A 15,567-nucleotide genomic window follows, 5' to 3' on the forward strand; every position below is an offset into this window, starting at 1 on the left:
TCAAACTATACTGTGCACCAACAAAAAGCCTGATCACTGGCCCTTTCGAGCATCAACCTGCAAGTAGATCGCAATCTCACCCGAAGTGATTATGGGAGGTTGCAAAACTAGGTCTCTATAGCCTTGAAGGACTAAGGGATGTGGTATTATCATCATTACTTATTCTTAGTAGTTATAAATCACTTCGCCACATTAGATTAATCACTCAGACAATCCATATAAATCCATAAACCATTACTGTGTTGAAGTAAAATGCAACTGTAATAACTGCTACTCTACAATAGATAGTAAGAAAATATACACATTAAGACACCAATTTACCGTGGTTCACCCCAATGTGGGGCTATGTCCACAAGAACTGTTGCTTAATATAATAAATATTTGAATAACAAAATGTTCTTGGCTTACACACAAAGCTACAGGCTGCCTGCGCACTCAGCTGCAGAGCCTTGCCTTCTCTACCTAATTATAGATTACAATAATTCAAGCATAACATTGATTCAGATCATGAAATATGATTCTCTTCTTATTATTTTACCCTATATATATTATTACATCAGAGGGTTACATCATCAAAATAACATGGTCCAAATACTACGGAGTTCCTAAAACAAGAAATTATGGTTTCAAAACCCCATTCTTCCTTTACAAAATCGCACACTTTTACAAAAAGGAGGGGCTTTGACTCGCCTCGAAGCCCTTATGATACATCACAGTATATTCAAAATGCTACACCGCACAGTCCACTTTGCGTTCCATTGCACACTCTACTATGTGCTTTTCCCCACAAAATGTAGAGTCTTTGCCCAAAATCTAGGCCAATTTGGGCTATGCCCAGTAGGCCCCCAACACTCACATGTAACTTGTCTCGAGTCACTCAGCTGATTTGCCTTTGATCTTCGCTGCAATGCTATTGCAGGCACTGTTGAACTTCTGCAAAATGTCTTTGACCTGCTTCTCTTCGCTACACACTTCCTCCAGCAGTGCTTCTGTCACAGGTTTCGTAGCCTTTTGCATCATTGTTTTCTCTTTCTTTCAAAGCTCTTGAAGCTTCTCATTCACTACTTGGGATATTTTGAGAGCCTCGTCCTACCATGGTTGAGTTCTCTCTGTCAAAACCTTCTTTTCCTTCCTTAACTCCTCTATCTTCTTCTGGAGGGAATTTCCATCATTGATCTTTATGAGCCTTTTTGATTTTGGTAAGGTTCTCATTTTTGGGCATCGAATTCCCCCACATCATGTTTTGGGGCTCAAAGCCCAGGTTTTGGTCAAATGTATTGTAAGAATCTGCGAATTGCGGGTGCAGAGCATGAAGTATAGGTTGATTCATAGGGTTGTCCACCCTAAGCTTTGTAATGTAATGTAAAGTCATGTCGGCCTACTGGACCATGGGATTGTATAAACAGAGAAAGGCTCTAAGTTTTAAAGATAGCGAAGGAAAAGGAGATAGATGAATACGAATGGTTTGAACATAGAGTAAGAGTCTAAGTGTATTGGGTCATAGTAGTAGGAAGAGGCTCTGCGGCTGAGTGCGCAGAGGCCTAGTAGAGTCCACAGCTGAGTGTGCGGAACCCTACAAATGAGTGCACAGGGCAATGTTGAGTCTATAACCTTGAATGAAGAATAATAAAGAGAAGTTGATACCACTTTCTGTGTATCTGCTTTTGTATTACTTTCTATGCATTTACACTGTTTTGCTTATCGCGCACACTTATTTGAGTGTTGAATATATTGTTAAATATCACTAGACTTACACAGATAAGTTAAGTAATCAGAGAATAACATGTTAATAGTAAGGAACTTAGGTAATAATATGGATCGCTCCCCGAGTAGGGTTGCGCAAAGGCAGCATCATAGGTTGCGAAGGACTAATAGATGCGTGTAGCGATGTGCATGCAGGGTAAAACCGCGGACCACTAGAAGCTCATCAGACATCCCAGGGTGTGGAAACCTGGTTCTAGCACCCTCCCATACTATTGCTGAAAGGGCTAGTAGTACCATGATTTGTTTGGCTAAATCACCTTTGAACTTGTGTCATGCCCATACAAGCCAACAAATGGTTCCATTGTTGGGACAGGGATCTGCATAATGGATGTTTGATGTCGTGCCACTAGAATCCAACAAAGAAAGAAATTGAAGAGTGGTTGGACAAGAAGATTCACGAGTTTTTGGCACAGGAAAACAGAAACCCGCGAGTATCTAAGGAACAGTGGTTGGAGCGCTACTTGTATACGGAAATCCATGAAATTTTCTTTGCATCCTTTCCTTTTGAGTTGTATGAGTGGATCACGAAGCTAGCAGACAGTCAGGGAAGGTGTAGGCTCGAAAAACCAATCGTGTGGACTCTGGAATTAGTGCGCAGACTAGAACTGTTAGGAGATAATATCGCGTGAGCTGTGGACCATTGGCTCAACTGAATTATAGGAGGATTTATCACTGAGTTCGCAGTAGATACGACCGTCAGCTACAATGAGGCAGAGCGATATTTCCTCAAGGGACCATGAGGTAAGTATATTAAATCTTTGAACACTTGGATTAAGATGCTATTGTGTGAAAAGTAGGTTATGTGAATAAGTTAATGTTTGGGACTACGCGAAGTGGGAATATCTACAGAAGCGGAAGTAGTGAAGAATTAGAAGTCATTCCCTTAATTTACCCCTTGCGGGAAAGTGAGGAGGAGCTCACGAAAGTTTCTCCGAGAAGCGCGGTCAATCTGATAAGGCATCGAATTCCACGCTTACCACCTCCACCTACACCGCCACCCATCTCACCCTCCTCACCCCCATCTCCACCCACCCCACCTCTGCCACCACCATAGTTCAGTATGGTGAGTGCGATCAAACTGTCGGTATTCGGAGGAGTAGGGAATGAAGATCCAAACCAATTCTAGTTCGTGGTAAGGGTAGTATGGGAAGTACAAGGTGTCATGGATGATAATATCAAGAAGGCTACGCTAGTAAGCGCGTTGCAGGATCGCGCATTAACATGGTACATCAAGCATTTGAATGACCATCCAAACACAGGAATCACAGAAATCTGGATCGTGCTGAACAAGGAATTTAGCAGTCCAAAGTCGGAAACACAATCAATCATCGGCTTTAAGGAGATCATGATGCTCCCAGGCGAGACCCCCTGGGATCTGGACCAAAGACTGAAGGGCATGATTCGCGAAGCCAAAATAACTTTAATGGATGGACAACACCATGCATGGTTTGTAGTGTCACTAACATCACACTTAAGGACGGTGTTGTCATAGCAGAAACTTTCCACCCAGGCCGAAGCTTTGGAGAAGGCAATGAGATTACATGAGACACCCATACAAGACCCTGGTTTGGGAGTCCAACAAATCCACACGCAACTGCAAAATCTGTGTCTGGAGATGTAGAGCTTGAAATAGGACAGGACACCTTGGCCAGAGGCACTCGATGAGGTATGGTGCATAAAATGTGAAGGCCAGGGGCATGACAAAGACCACTGTCTAGTGTTCATGAATTACTTAGTAGGAGGAGGGCTGATGCCATTAAGACCTGAGGCATAGGCAAGACCAAGCGCGATGCCTGCATTATGGTGCGTGATCTGTCAGATAGGAGGAAAACACACTATGAATAATTGTCATCTATTACAGAAGTATACATAGATGTGCAATAATTGTTTTGTAATTTCCACAGGTCGGTAGGCCATGATGAATGCACCTGCAGAAGTTACAAACTAATGATGGTTCAAACTCCTGCCTACAGGGTGCAGACTGAAACGTGAGCCCTCGACCCAAATGCAGGAATGGCGCGCGCTGGATTTCAGGGGTGCAGTCGAGGTCGAGGTGGAATGGGACCAGGAAGTGGTCGTAGACAACTAATTTGCTACAATTGCGGGGGGTGAGGGCACTATGCCTGCGATTATACAAACCTGATAAGGACATCATGCTTGTACTATACTTAGTTTGATCATGAGGTAGAAGACTGCCCTACATTGATAGCGAGACTGTGTGAAAAAGGGGTACTTCAGCCCCCTCCGACTTAGAATTTGCAGATGATGAGGTCTGAGCCACGCAAAGAAGACCTGAATGTAAACATGATGCTTAGGAGTGGTATGACCACTGGCGATGATAAAGGTAAGTAATCAGAAGAAAGTGCATGGGTTCGCAAGGCTCCTACAAAGGAACCCGAATTTGATTTAGAATGCACAAAGGAGACATTCATGGAAGCTAAGAAGAGCTTCACGGAGGCCTCCACTTCAAGTATTAAGGATCAACTAGAACCAAGGATGGATCCTTCAATGCTCACAACCTTTCTTGAGACATGCATGAAACTACTACGCAACAGCAAGGAAATAAAAGGACTACAGAAACTTATCACTAGGTGCACGGGGTCAAGAGAACCGCGTGTAGTTCGGAAACTTGGAAAGCATGCATTGCGCACAAGAGGGGAAATGAGGTTAACTGTGCAAATCATTGAGTATGAAATGGATAAGGTAATCATGGATCTCAAATCAGATGCGAATGTACTGCCAAAACAAACATGGGAATGCATGGGCCAACACACGCTACAGTGGTCTCCTATTCAGTTACGAATGGCGAACCAACAAAAGATCTTACCCATGGGAAGATTGCAAGGGATAACAATAGATATTGAAGGTGCGAGTGCACAAGCAAATTTTGAAGTGATAGAGATCGTCGATGGTAGTAATCCCTATCCCACACTACCAGGAATAGACTGGGCCACTAATATGAACGGAGTCATAAATCTGAAGAAGCACAAAATGATCTTTGAAAAAAAGTAATTACGCATAGTAGTACCACTAGATCCAACGGAAGGAGCGTGATAAATTGAACCGGTGCGCGACGATGATAGTGATGACGATCTTGATTGTATTTACAAGATAACCGCACGAGAAGAGGATTGGGTGAATCCAACTACAGATGGAAGGATTTCGTGAGAGCGCGAAAGCTCCTGCACTTCGGATTTAGATGAAGAGATAGAGCGATTGAAGAATCAGTTGCACGAAGTAACAACGCTTAATTGAAACATGATGGTTAGATCACTGCACTGTGTGACAACAGAAGCAAGGGATCTTCCAACATATGATGGATTGACAACAGTGGATGAATTCCTGAACAAATTTGAAAGCGCAGTACCAGAACAAAAGTGGTTCGATCCTCTAAAGTGGGCACTGCGCGCAATGCCCGCACGATGGTGGGATACGCATCAAGGGAGTTTTGAGGACTGGTGCGGATGCAGAAAGATGACGCGCCTACGCTTTGGAAAACCCCAGCTCAGAATGAGAGCTAGTCAGCAGGGGTGGAACAAATTGCATGCCCACCTTTCTCGATGGGTACGGACATATGCTGTACATCCCGCACAAGTGCACACCACTCCTAGAATAGAGAATCATAACAAACCATAGCAGCAGGAAAGGCAACGCGTGCTACCAATTATCCACGAAGAAGCATTCAATCGAGTGTGCAAAGTACTGAACAGGGTTCACCAAGCGAGACACACTGATTGGTACCTACGCGTGCCAGCAGTTCGATGGGCCTATAGGACCATGTGCAAAACCCTTATCACAGATTCCAAAGGTGCAGAACGGAGTAGAGACTGTAATTTCTGAATAAAATGCAAAGAGGAACCCACACGTAATATCTCCCGCAGATGTGATAGTGCACGAAGACCAGGATGAAGAAATCACACAGCTACACGAGGTCGAACACATAAGGATTCAGGAAGCCATTCAGCGAGGGAACCCTCGACTTCTTGAACTTGAAAAAGATTGGGTACGATTAAGGAAGAAAAGCATTTTGTTGGACGCTGAAGTCAAGAGGCTGGAAGACGAGATCAAGCAAGCATGTCTCGTCGATAAACCAAGGATGACAAGGCAAGGTGAAGATGATCATACCACTGAATTAGAATATTGTCGCTGAGAATTTATGACTCTGCTGCAATGGCTACGACCACATGTCACCAAACGCAGTAACCAGTGGAGTGCACTACATAGGTAGAACATGTGGCACCGGCTATCACGAGGCAATTCAGTATTTTTCGTAGACTATACTGGAAGGCGAGTTGAAGCCTCGCATAGGTGGTGCGACCACCTGACTAGCCGTAGGAAGCATAGTATCAGCGCTCCAGACAATTGAAAGAAAACGCAAGACTATAAAAGAGTCTATTTGGGAGTTGTGCGATAAGGGAGGTGCACGCAGAATCAGCATGTCACAAGGTTCGCGCCCATGCCCAGGGGGCTACGCTGCCACGCGAGTAGGCTGGGAAGTGACCGTTGGTGTCACTCTTCATGACGGGATGTCTGATTTGAGGCCAAAAGGAGTGGGCGGTTGGAATTTAAGAATCGAATTAAGGGCAAGATTTTGGACAATATTCCACTAAGAAAGCATTGATGGCCCTGAATTAGGGTGAATGGTCGAATTTGAATTCAAAAGGTGCTATAAAACTCTAGGGGCTAGCCATGAGACAACACTTGTTCACTTGAGATTTGAGCAGTTGATTAGCGCACAGAATGTTGAGTGCCAAGCGATATTTGAGCCCCTAAGTTCGTGAACGACCACATACAATTCAAACAAGATGGCAGCTACCAGGAGAGGTTTGGGCTTTGTAGAAGGAACCGCTGACGAGGCCGCGTAGAACCCCACAGTACACGATGTTCCCAAAGATATTGGGGTCGTGCCAGAAATCTTGAAATCACCTTGGACACTGAGACCCAAAAAAAGATAAGTAGACAGCGGGATCAGTCTGCATGTCCTCGAGGAATCCACGGTTCAGTAAGCTCTCAATGGAAGAAAAGGGCAAGAATATCACCATTGAGTCAGATGACGAGGAGGAGGACTTACAGGCTCTGATTTTCGAGGTTGAAGAGGAAGAAGATGTGGAGGCAGACATCCAACCAATGTGCTCTGCAGCAAAATTGCCTGAGTATGTCCCTCTGCGAAAGGGGAAAGTGAAGGTACCAAAGGATTTGGATGCAATGAAGAGTGCAATCCAGACCCTGCTCCTCCTCGATGGAATTACCTTTGAAGGTCCGCTCCTAGGACTTGTACCTACCCTAAAATTCGAAGATTGGGATGTTACGGACAGTGAGAAGTTCCCACACTTAGAGACTGAGAGCCTAATGAAACAGACTACAGAGGGGCCAGTGATCACATTACAACCGTGAAAATGGCTGCACAGTCTGGAGAAGGTTGGATTTCTTCATCTACTGCGGATACCACACTTTCACTGCATGCCCATCACTATTTTCATCATCAGGCAGCTGCTTTGCCTGGTGCATGATGGGTACTTATGGTTGGAGGAGCCTATTCCCTATAAGGGAAAGGACCCCGCGATGATAGCCTGAAAAAGTGGCGATTTGGCTCTCGCAGAAGCCATGAAGAAAAAATATGGGCTCGAGAAGAAAAACAGGGGTTACATCATTAGCAGTATCAAGGATAAAGGGGTGTGCGTAGCCACCTAACTCCTGGTCGGGAAAGTAATGAGAAAATGTCGCGACAATGAAGTACCAACGCTGGTAGTGGTGTTGGCCAAACAATGCACAGAGGGGGTCCAATTCAACTGGGCTGAGTTCCTCTGTGAGGAATTCTTGATTAACTACAAGGAGGCCTAGGATCAGGGTAAGACCTTCCACTATGTGTGGTTGCTTTTATCCATTTTGCTGGTAGCGGGAGAACTGTCGAAGGATAGTCAATTCCTGAGCATTGAGCATGACATACCAGAGGCCGCAAAGTATGCGTCACTCTGGGCTACCAAGTACACGAAGCGGATTTGCGATACGAAGATCTTATGGGTGCTCATGGAGGCGAGTATCTGGATGTGGATTAATAGGAGGCCGCACCTGTCCCCCTCAGTGCACAATAGTATGTAGAGCTTTGCAGACTTCAAGGTGGACATGCATAATATTTACATCAAGGCGTGAAAGGATCCGGCACAGCAGTGGACCAAGCTCCCCTTCATCGCCATTGATGATGCAATTTTTATAGTGTTAGAATCATGGCCTCTTGAGTGGTGTGCCCCGGATTTGGTGGAGTTGGATAGGACAACAGTATAGAAAAGAAAGGATGAGGCCAAGATGCACATCACGCAGCTGGTTGAGAAGAGGCGCAATGAAAAAGTGGCAGCAGAGGTAAGGGCAGTCCGCGAGGTAGCACATGAAGCCACAGAGCAGGCAAAGGCCACCGAAGTAGCAAGCAACAGCACAAACAACAGGGGCCACAACAATGCCGACAGATGAGGGCCAGGAATTGTCTACAGGACAGGAGGCAGAGGGCACAGACCTTGCAGAAGAAGGTGCAGACCTGGGCATAACTTCCACCCAACTCAAAAGGCCACGCGTCACAGAGAGATCGAGTCCACGGAAAAAGGTTAAGGCCTCCAAATTGACCATCGACCCGATCACGTTAACGGAAGCTGACCTTTATGACATCGGTGAGATGGTTCGCAATGTCACCAAGGAAGCGCTCCAGGAAGTCATGTTGGAGCAGTAGATTATGTTGGGGGCCCTAAGGGCGCAAATGTAGGAAATATAGGTGCGGCCCCCACAGGAAGGAACCATAGCCACCTATGTCACAGCAAGCACATCAGCAGTAGAGCAGATGCTACGCGTAAGGATGGCCAATACCATAGTGCTACTAGAAGGGGCACTAGTAGCAGAGAATGAGATCAATAGAACCGCGGTTGGTAGGATCAAGGGACTTGACCTTAATTTGGCTGCCCTTCCACAAGACACACTATACCAACTGTAGGATGGAATAATAGTAGAGCTCCACACCAGGGAGGGCCACACGATTCAGGTGATGAGGGTGCAAAAGATCAACATCGAGCAGCTCAGCCTGCAGCATGATGAACTAGTGTCACAAAACCAGTAGTTAGTATAGACAGTGGATGAAGCATGCCAGCGTGTCCCAGAGTTGTCCATCACCGCAGACCTACCAATATAAGTGTGGATCCACTATTTGGCAAGTGGACTTTGAAACCCGTGCGAGGAAACAATGCGAGTGCAGCTAGAGTTGAATCTCTAGATTGTCGAGCTGCGGCTGAAGGTGTCGCCTTCCAATACCCTAGAAGTTAGAGAGCAGCACGTTAGTGCTATCCAAATAGGGTTTGAAGAAATTGCACGGGCAGTGTAGGATTGTACTAGTATGTTGGACCAAGCCTTTAGCGTCCTCACATCTTTGCAGGAGGACCCCAATATACAGCGCCTGGAAACAGAGGCGTGCAAACTTTAGGAGCAGTACAACAGTGTCCAAGGAACTGTGCAAATAGTCGTCCTCACTCAACGACTCGCAAAGATGCAGTAAGCAAGGGAACTGAAGGAGCAGGTGGATGCCCCAAGGAAAAAAGAGGAACTCTTCAAAGCGCGCATCCAACCATAGATTGATAACGCCTTCACCATTATGGCAGATATTGAGGGCAAGCTTGCACAGATGCAGGGGCTTTATGCACTAAGGTAGGGATTTGATCCTCACAAAGAAGCATCGGAAGAGCGCATGCAGTAGGTCCAGCAAACTGCAGAACAGTCTGCTGCGAACCTCCGAGTAGTGCGAGACCAGTTGGAGGGGCTCCGTGCCAACTGAGTGACTCGAGGACGAGTCACGATGTTTGTTTTGGGGGCCTGTTGGGCATCAGATCCCCCCACAAGATGTTTTGGGGCTCAAAGCCGAGGTTTTGGTAAAATTTATTGTAAGACTCCGCGAATTGCGGGCGCGGAGCACGATGTATAGGTTGAGTCATAGGGTTGTCCACCCTAAGCTTTGTAATGTAATGTAAAGTTATGTCGGCCTACCCATGGTCCACAAACCATGGGATTGTATAAATAGAGTGAGGCTCTAAGTTGTAAAGATAGCAAAGGAAAAGGAGATAGATGAATACGAATGGTTCGAACATAGAGTAAGATTCTAAGTGTATTGGGTCATAGTAGTAGGAAGAGGCTCTACAGTTGAGTGTGAAGAGGCCTAGTAGAGTCTGCAGCTAAGTGGGCGGACCCTTGCAGCTAAGTGCGCAGGGCGATGTCGAGTCTATAACCTTGAATGAAGAATAATAAAAAGAAGTTGATTCCACTTTCTGTGTATTTGCTTTTGTATTACGTTTTATGCATTTATAATGTTTTTCTTATCGCGCGCACTTATTTGAATGATGAATATACTGTTAAATATCACTAGACTTACACATATAAGTTAAGTAATCAGAGAATAACAGGTTAATAGTAAGGAACTTGGGTAATAATATGGATCATGCCCCGAGTAGGGCTACGCAAAGGCAGCATCACAAGTTGCGAAGGAATAATAGATGCGCGTAGTGATGTGCATGTAGGGTCAAACCGCGGACCACCAGAAGCTCATCAAACATCCCTAGGGTGTGAAAACCTGGTTCTAGCACCCTCCCATACTACTTCAGGTGAGACCTTAGTCCACGCTCCGCAGACTGTTGCTGAAAGGACCAGTAGTACCAGGATTTGTTTGGCTAAATCACCTCTGAACCTGGGTCACGCCCATACAAGGCAACACTCATAGTTGCCCAAATCTCCTCCAACTTTTTCTTCTTTTTCTATATGTATTCTTGTAGTTTCTGCACATTTTGATCTTCCTACAATGAAGCCCAAACCTATAAACTCTAATCCAATAACTTCCCACAATTTTCCACTTCTACGAAGATTTCATCCATTGCAACCTTCAAGTCGGTCTCACTTTGCTCTCACACTCCTTGTGGTGTGGTTGGTTGTAGCTTCATCTATAGCTCACTAATCTTCATCTCGTATGTAAATTGTACTTCATCATATTTTCCTTGTATCCTTTTACTACAAGGATGAGCTTCACGACCTTGTCCTCCACTGGTTCATCTTCTCATACATCCATGTCCGGAACCTCACGACATGTTGCTTCGACCACCTGCTTCAGCTTCTGCTGCTACTGTACTTCTTGATCCCTTTCCTGGATCACCTAGTCAACCTTCTGCTGTAGCGAATCTCAATCTCTTATTACCTGAATCTTCAACTGTGAAGTGTGTTGTTCGCGCAACTTCAGCTCATCTATGATTTCTAGATGTAGCTTGTGTAATCTCTAAATTGGTATTTTTACGATGTTCATATTCACATACCTCCACTCTTTGGCATGCTATTGTACCTCGACGGAGTCAAGCTACAGGGCTCTGACAGGTATCGGTGCTATCCACACTACAAGTGTAGGCTCTATTGCTCTTTCCTCTCCAATATTTTCCTCTGCCTCCACTGGCTGTCTGACCGTCTGTGCCAATATGTTAAGTTTTTGAATGCACACCTCGAAACATGTTAGAAGTGCACCATAGCGATCCTCTAACTTATTCCATGATTTTGTTGTTGCCTCCTAAATTCTATCCACAATTTGGTCCAAGTCCCCATCAGTAAGAAACACTGGCATTATGTCCTTTGTCTTGTTTTCCTTCTACTTATTTTTGCTTCTTCTGATAGCTTCGATGCCTGCCTTTCTATTCTCTGCGACAACTTGGTCTATCTCTATCTTTTCAGAATCTTTTTTCTTCTCATCACCTTTACGAGGATACTGGTGACCCTCGTAGTGTTACTCCTCTTGTTTTGACTCTTGATCATCCTTATCCTTATCCTTTCCACTCGCTTCCTTGTGTTGCGATGTGTCCTCTTCTATCAGACTATGCTTTGTTTGTGTCTCCAGTGCAGTCATTTCCACAAGCCACTATTGTACCTGCACTAGGATATCGTCTGTTGTCACTAAATATGGTAGGGGATGCCATTTATTCCTTGTGTCCCTGCGATCCTGTATATAAATTATGTGGAAGTGAGCCTTAGACTTCGCGACAGAGCTATACTACTTGTATAGGGTTGGTAAAAGATGAGGGTGATAGTTCACCAAAATGTGTAAGTCCATATGGTATAATACAAAAAAAAATTGTTATCCTATGCTTGCACCTATTTAGTGTTATACCACAATGAGGCATACTGTGTGGATTCACAAACATTCGAGGTTATCGGAGGGAACTGCGAATATTTCGGCTCTCTACATGCAAGTATTGCAACTATCAAAATTAACCATGAGTAATGAAATACATTACCTTTCTCCTGAGCCTCGCAATAGTCATCCATAAACGCTTGGCATAGATATCTAACCCAGTTGTATTGAACCCCACTAGTGCACTATGTAGCTAATGAAACCACCAGTGCAGGGACTTCATTGGCCCGACATTTCCTCAAGATTTTTGCAACCAATATATGTATTGTGAAGTGAAATCCCTCGTCATTAATCGAGTTGATATCATAACCTCACTTTCCTTTTTTCAGTCCAAGCTTCTTATTCATGTTTTCCGCTATGGCTCTCTCCCGATCTTTCCCAACAAAATCCTTTGTGGGGTTGCACCCTTGATAAGGTAGTCTTGTGATAATCCATATAAACGTTGGGTCAATATGGATCCTTTTACCCATTCACAGGCATCCATCATGCACCAACACGAGCATTTGTCTCACACAATTTGTGCTTCCTGGACTTCTGCCGAAGTGGGACACGTTCAACATATTCATTAATCCAGACTTCAAATCCAGTCACCCACTGTTGCAGTTCTAACCTTGTCATGCCACTCTTAGGGTAGTGCACTTGTTTTAAATATTTGTTTGGTTTGAATTGTGGATATTTATTTCTGTCATTGAAATCATAGTCTGTGAACTTCAGCTATGGAATCTTCCCAAGGGTTTCTCTAGTAAAGCACACTAACTCCATCAATAAAGGTGTGAAGGTGCCATACTTCTCGTCCTTTAACTCTTTCACTGATTTTACATATGGTTTTCTTAGTGGGATATATGATGGGAGAGGTGATGGAAACACTGTTCCATCCATTTCCATTTTCACTTTCTTTACTTCTTCCTCACTATCTCTCACTTTTTCAGGTTTTTTTCGAGGCTAAACAAGTCTCTTATCATGTTTATTCTCCGTTATCTATTCTTTGGTCGGTTTCTTTCATGGAGATCTTCGCTGTGTGCGTGATGATGCTTCTACAGGTGATGTTGCTATGGGCATCTTAGATGATGTTGTGAGCATATCAGATGTTGCTTCCATGATTCCGGCTAAGCCCTTCTCCTTAAATATATGAATAAAATCCTCAGGATTCATACGACAATGTGAATTTCTTAAACTTATTTGCAATAAGAATACTCGAATTCTCAATCCAGTAAAGTGCCAAATCAAGGTGGGATGCAACCTTTTATAAAAATTCTGAGTTTCTAACCCCATCATTATCTCATATTATGTTCATTAATTACATATCTATCCTTAGATCTTATCAATTTCTCCTCATAAATGCATCTCTCCGCATGTTTTAACGATAAGTTTCTGTTTTTAAGGATCATATTTTTCCGGTGAACTTCGATGCATCCCATATTGTCATGAACAACCCCTCTTATGTCAACACTCCTACAAACTTCGACATAATCTAGACTATAGCAAAGTAACTTCCTACATCGAAGCTCTCTTTGTAGCGTAGTTTATAGTCTAGTGCCCACTTTCAATTGCAGGTGGCCCTAAGACTATTCATCTTTCCTCATAGTGATGTTGTAGTGGCAGGGTTTTCCCTATATAGTTTCAACCTACTGCCATTTACTCTTCCTTGAACCAATTCTCCTTTTAACTTTTCTAATTGAACTACGCCTCCATCAGTAATATGCTTGATAATGTATGGGCCGAAGAAATGCATCTTGAATTTTCGTGGAAATTTTACAAACTTAATGTCATAAAGGAGAACATGGTCTCTTGCCTGGAAGTTCTTCTACTTAATATGTCTGTCATGCCAGGCCTTTTCTCTTTCTTTCTTTACTTGCCAATGGAATCCTGCTATAAATATATCTTCCTCCAAAGAAATCAACTGTGACATTCTTTCTTCCATTATATCAGGTCTTTCCATATTTGTAAAAGCTGCAATCCTCAATCTAGGCATGATGTACTCCATGGGCATCACAACTTCTTGCCCATAAACTAACCTGAAGGGTGCTTGAAATGTCAACTTTTTACATGTGGTGGTATAAGCCCATAATACTCCCAGAATTCTAATGTCCCAGTTATCTCTATTCACATTGCATACCTTAGTAAGTGCATTATCCAAAATCTTATTAAATGATTCTACTGTTCCATTAGCTTGAGGGTTATAAGGGGTACTCTTCTGATGATACACTTGTAACTCCTCAGTAAATGCTTCCATAGTCTTATTTAGGAAGTGTGAAACCTGGCCACTCATCAAAATATAGATAATATGTACTAAAAAAAACATCACAACAGTCTCTGTGCTGTAGTCCCTTACTGGTTGTGCTTCGGCCCATCTTGTCAAGCAATCAGTCTATGTAATTATGTACCTCACACCATTTCTCTTTCCAGGTGGGTTGATGGGTCCAACAAAATCAATGGCCCACTTATCAAAGGTATGCAATGTAACTTGTGGTACCAATGGCTTCTCATCTCTTCTGGAAGGTTTCACTATTCTTTAACACACATCATATGTTCAACAATACTCCTTCACATCTTTATGTAGTGTAGGCCACCACAATCCTTCTCTCAAAATCTTCTGCGCAATAGATTTTCCTGCATATTGTCCACCAGCTGTAACCCCATGAGCCTCTACTAGAACCGTCTATCTTTCATGTTCACGAGCATATATGTGCAGTATCTCATCTAGTCCCATCTTATATAACTGTATTGCTATTATTGAAAAATCATCTGCCTTAGCCACTAATTCTTTTTTTTTGTTGCATAGTATACTCTGAAGGGGCCATTCCTATGGTAAAAAACTAAACATTGTCTTCGAAATGGGCATCTACCACTCTAATTTCAAACAATTATGCATGAGGGGGATTATCCTACATGTTGGTTGGTTCCTCCCCTATTTCCAACCTTGACATATGGCCAGGTCTTGCATTCAGTCTCCTTGGTTTTAAAAATGATCTCAAAGTCATATTATAGGAATAATAGTAACCATCTACAAATATTTGCTCCTAAGACAGGCTTATTAACTAAATACTTCAGTGCAGAATGATCTGTAAACATTTTAAAGTGTGATCCCAACAAATAGTGTGTAAATATATGCAAAGCATACACCATGTCCAGTCCTTCCCTTTCTATAGTGGTGTGATTTTTTTCTAATTTCGATAACTTTCTACTTTCAAAAGCTATAGGATGATCAATCTCTCTTGCACCAGGTTGTGTTAGTACTACTCCCAAGGCTATACAAGAGGCACTCACATGGACATGGAATTCCTTATTCCAATCGAAGAACACTAGTATAGGTGCATCTACCATTTTTTTGTCAATATGTCAAGTCTCTTCTGACATTCTTCATTCCACTGAAAAGTTACATCCTTCTTCAACAATTTATCCATAGGCGCAGTGATCTGAGCGTACACCTTGATGAACTTCTAGTAATACCCAGTATGTCCCAACGTAGTGTGAAGCTGTCTTATTGTCTTAGGTGGAGGAAAGTTGACAATGATAGCAATCTTAGCAGGATCCACCATTAGTCCTTTCTTACAAACAATATGTGCCAACAATATGCCAAAAGGTACACAAAATTTTCACTTCTTGAGGTTCAA

Source organism: Pinus tabuliformis, chromosome 6, assembly GCF_031772625.1.
Source record: "Pinus tabuliformis cultivar Carrire ecotype Pingquan chromosome 6, CPIR1, whole genome shotgun sequence".
In the NCBI taxonomy this organism is placed as follows: Eukaryota; Viridiplantae; Streptophyta; class Pinopsida; order Pinales; family Pinaceae; genus Pinus; species Pinus tabuliformis.